The sequence below is a fragment of the Schistocerca serialis genome, chromosome 3, assembly GCF_023864345.2.
Source record: "Schistocerca serialis cubense isolate TAMUIC-IGC-003099 chromosome 3, iqSchSeri2.2, whole genome shotgun sequence".
In the NCBI taxonomy this organism is placed as follows: domain Eukaryota; kingdom Metazoa; phylum Arthropoda; class Insecta; order Orthoptera; family Acrididae; genus Schistocerca; species Schistocerca serialis.
Window position 1 is genome coordinate 679,396,582 of NC_064640.1, and position 4,623 is coordinate 679,401,204.

At 38.6% G+C, this 4,623-nt stretch overlaps 1 non-coding gene across 1 annotated transcript; it reads right to left on the reverse strand.

The window, feature by feature from the left end:
* Nucleotides 1–949: 949 nt before the first annotated feature.
* On the reverse strand, nucleotides 950–1,023 carry Trnat-ugu (transfer RNA threonine (anticodon UGU)). The gene has a single exon. It is a non-coding gene; the product is annotated as a tRNA-Thr (tRNA).
* Nucleotides 1,024–4,623: the final 3,600 nt, after the last annotated feature.

Genomic DNA, 4,623 nt, shown 5'->3' on the forward strand with positions numbered 1-4,623 from the left:
TTGACCTACATTGTGAATTAAAGAACCTTAGCATGATGCACAAAGGAGTGCACCACACTATCACACAAGTGTTCAATACTCTTTCCCCCCACATTACATCTGTTGTCGATGAACAGTCAAAACTTAATATGCCTTCTTAAATAATTCCTAAAAGAAAAATCCATATACACTTCAGATGATTATCTAAACAAAAAGGGAAAACATCTACTAATTGTTGTTAAATCTGCAGTGCTGTACCTTTGAGTAATGTAATCCTCATTAACTGTTACCTAATTTTGAAGGTTAAATGGAATCAACCTTATGCCAGCACACTTTTGACTGTAACCCATACAGTTATTTAATACAATATAATCTAATGTAATTCAGTAGAATCTATTAATTATTGACTCATTATTCATGCTTTATTTTTACAAAGTCTCAATTTTCTTTTAAATGTCTGTTAACCTATCTTATTTGTTCATGTTACACTCTTTATTTCATTATCACTGTGTTAAGTATCTTCTGCCTTGTACCATGTTGAATGAACAGTTTCTTACTTTATATTTCTTATATTCTATGTACCTCATAATAATATTTGAAGTAATTTTTGTAAGTATTTTTTGACTCTTCCTACATCCAAGTGTCTCACTAAGTAAGTATACAGGATTTGAAATATATAAATCAATAAAGATAAATAGAGTAATCTTTAAGGCAGGTATAATGATGGATGTTAATAATTATGAACTCTTACTCCTTAAAGGCCTTGGAAAAGGTACTTCAGAATGGACGAATATATCGGCAACTATGAGATTCTCAATCAGTCACAATTTGTGCTACAAAAGAGCATCTCTGCTGAACATGCCATCTATCATTTTATCGACTATGAATTAAAATAAATGATAATTATTTGAAACCCTCAGCTGCCAACAGGTTTTGTTGATATACCTCGATGGGGACAGCCGAAAATGTGTGCCCCGACTGGGACTCGAACCCAGGATCTCCTGCTTACATGGCAGACGCTCTATCCATCTGAGCCACCAAGGACATAGATGAATAGCATGACTGCAGGGACTTATCTCTTGCATGCTTCCTGTGAGACCCACATTCCCAACTTTCCACAATCTACATACATAATGTTCCTAACAGATATTTGCCCATCCACTCATTACTCGCACCAACTATGTGACGATTCCCGTAAGAGTTCAGGCAACCTGTGTGCATTCGCGCAGACGAAGTTCAATGGCTGGGTAGCCTTTAACTATATATGAAGAGAGTAAATGTTCTTGAAAGAACATATATCATTGATGCCCATGCAGCTTCTCTTAGAATAAATGATAATCAATTGAAACCCTCAGCTGCCGACAGATGTTGTTGATATGTGCACAGGTTACCCGAACTCTTATGGGAATTGTCACTTAGTTCTGCGAGTAATGAGTGGATGGGCAAAGACCTGTTAGGAACATTATGTATGTAGATTGTGGACAGTTGGGAATGTGGGCCTCATGGGAAGAGTGCAAGGGATAAGTCCCTGCAGTTGCGCAATTCATCTGTGTCCTCAGTGGCTCAGATGGATAGAGTGTCTGCCATGTAAGCAGGAGATCCTGGACTCAAGTCCCAGTTGGGGCACACATTTTTGGCTGTCCCCATTGAGGTATATCAACAACACCTGTCAGCAGCTGAGGATTTCAATTAATTATCATTTATTCTAAGAGAAGCTGCATGGTCATCAATGGTATCTGTTCTTTCGAGAACAGTTATTATCTTCATATATAGTTAGAGGCTACCCAGCCATTGAACTTTGTCTGTGCAAATGCGCACAGGTTGCCCGAACTCTTACGGGAATCGTCACCTAGTTGGCATGAGTAATGAGTGGATGGGCAAATATCTGTTAGGAACATTACGTATGTAGATTGTGGACAGTTGGGAATGTGGGTCTCATGGGAAGCGTGCAAGGGATAAGTCCCTGCAGTCGCGCTATTCATCTGCGTCCTTGGTGGCTCAGATAGATAGAGCATCTACCATGTAAGCAGGAGATCCCAGCTTCGAGTCCCAGTCGGGGCACACATTTTCAGCTGTCCCCATCGAGGAATATCAACAACACCTGTCGGCAGCTGAGGGTTTCAATTAATTATCATTTATTCTAAGAGAAGCTGCACGGTCATCAATGGTATCTGTTCTTTCAAGAACAGTTACTATCTTCATATGAATTAAAAGACGTGAATGACAAAATTTTTCCTACTTGGAATTTTTGTAACCTCTCTATGGCACTCTACTACCCAAATGATAACATTCTTTTAGGGAAACTCAATGTGTATCATTCTGAAGATACAATGAGTAAATGGTTCACTTCATTTTAACCCATAGTAAGGCAACAGGTACTCTTATGTAGCTCTTGCAGTTTCCACAATAAATCTGGGTAGAAGCAAATTACTACTTGTATTACAAGTGTATAACATGCGGTCATAGTAAAGAAACTTCTATGGAAACCGATTACTGCATAATAGATATAAAATATACCATAGAGCTACAGACAGAAATATGCTGAATGAAACATATTTGCCTGCAAGGTGGCAATGCATGAAGGGTTCAACAAATAATGTAGCAGAATACTATTAAAAAATCTTTCATAACACCCAAAATTAGTGTCGTAGACACTCATGGAGGAGACAGGAACTGCAATTGAGAGCAGCCAAACAAAAGCAAAAATTGTGACCTTTATTTTCAATCCAGGACTTTTGCTACAGTTTAATTCTCACACCACTGCAAATATTAGGGAAATAGATATTAGTGACAGCTGTGTTGAGAAATGGCTGATATTATTAAAACTGAACAAATCTCCACAGGCCAATGGAATACCTATCACATTCAATACCAATTTACAACCAATGTAACACCTCTTTTAACCACAATATACCACAGATGCCTCAAACAAAAAACTGTGTTCAGGAGTTGAATGAAGGAATAGGTCACCTTAGTCTACAAGAAGGGTAGCAGAAGTGACACACAAAACTACTGATCAATATCTTTGCCACCAGTTTGTAGTAGAATCTTAGACCATATTCCAAGCTTAAATGTAATGAGATATCTCTTACAGAATGACTACCGTGCCAACCACAACAGATTCTGAAAACATCAATCATGTGAAATACAACTCCTGCCTTTGTCACATGACATCCTGAAAAGCGTAAATCATGTCAGTCACACAGATGCCATATTTCTTGACTTACAAAAAGTCTTTGACTCAGTACCACACCTATGCTTATTATTGAAAGTAAAATCATATAGAGTATCAAGTGAAATTTGTGACTCAACTGTGGACTTCTTTTTACAGTCAACATAGTACATTATCTGGATGTGTAGTCATCAATGAATGTAGAAGTAATTTCAGGTGTGTGCCGGGAAAGTGTGTTCTGATCCTTTCTGTTTATGTTGTTTATTAATGACCTTGCAGACAATATCAATAGTATCAATAATTTGGATAGTGAAAGCATCAGAAAATTGGTTTACTTCCTTTTGTTAATGGCATATGAAACAATTTTCTGGAGCAAGTCATCACTTATACACACAAGGTGCACACAAACTATCTGAGAAGTTCATTGTGCCAGTCAAACCAGTAACAGTACTACATTCTGATGCTAGCTGTTCCAAGGTACACATCTCAATTACTGTGGCACACCAAGTTGTGTCATCTGGTGCAGGAAGTTGTGAGTTGTTGCGGTGCATGTCAGCACATGTGTCAGTGCTTCTCAAAATTGTGAAATGGATGATGTGAAGGAGCAACAGTCTTGCATTATATTCTGTTTCAAGTTGAAGAGAACTGCATCTGAAACCTGCCACAAGCTGACAGAGGCATTTGGTGGGAGTGCAGTGAATCAAGCAAGAACATTAAATTGTTCAAGCACTTCAAGGAAGGCCTAGAATCTGTAGAAATGACAAACATTATGGTTGACTGTCAACATGCACAACACCAGAAATGATCATGAAAGTGCGTGACATGGGCCATGAAGACTGGCATGTCAACAAATTCCAGCTGTTTAACTGAACATGAGAGAAAGTTTGGCCACCACCTTCTCAGCATTAACCAAAGAAATCTCAGGATTTAGACATGCAATAAGCTACAACAAAGAGATCAGGAGTGTCCAAAATTCTTATCCAGAGACATAACAGGTGATGAATCTTGGGTTTGTGGTTATGACCCTGAAATGAAGCAGTAATCATCACAATGGAAAATCCCATCTTCTGCAAGGCTGAAGAAAGCTTGACACGTTCACAGCAACAAGATGTTCATGCTGATAATTTTTTTTTTTTTTTTTTTTTTTTTGGCATTCGGAGAATAGTCAATAAGGAGTGTGTTCCACCTGTTCGGACTCAACAGGCAGTTTTATTGTGAGATTTTGAGGTGACTGAAGGAAAATGTTCAGCACAAATGGCTAGGGTTGTGGAAAAAGAAAGATGAGTGTTGCACCATAACAATACACTCTCGCACATCTCGCCTGTTGTGAAGGAATTCCTGGCCAAAAACAACCCCACCCTCCCCACTCACCAAATCTAACCCTGTGTGACTTGTGCCTCTTCCTGAAGATGAAAATCACGTTGAAAGGGCACTGTTTTGACTCGACTGAAGACATCCAAGTGGAATCACAA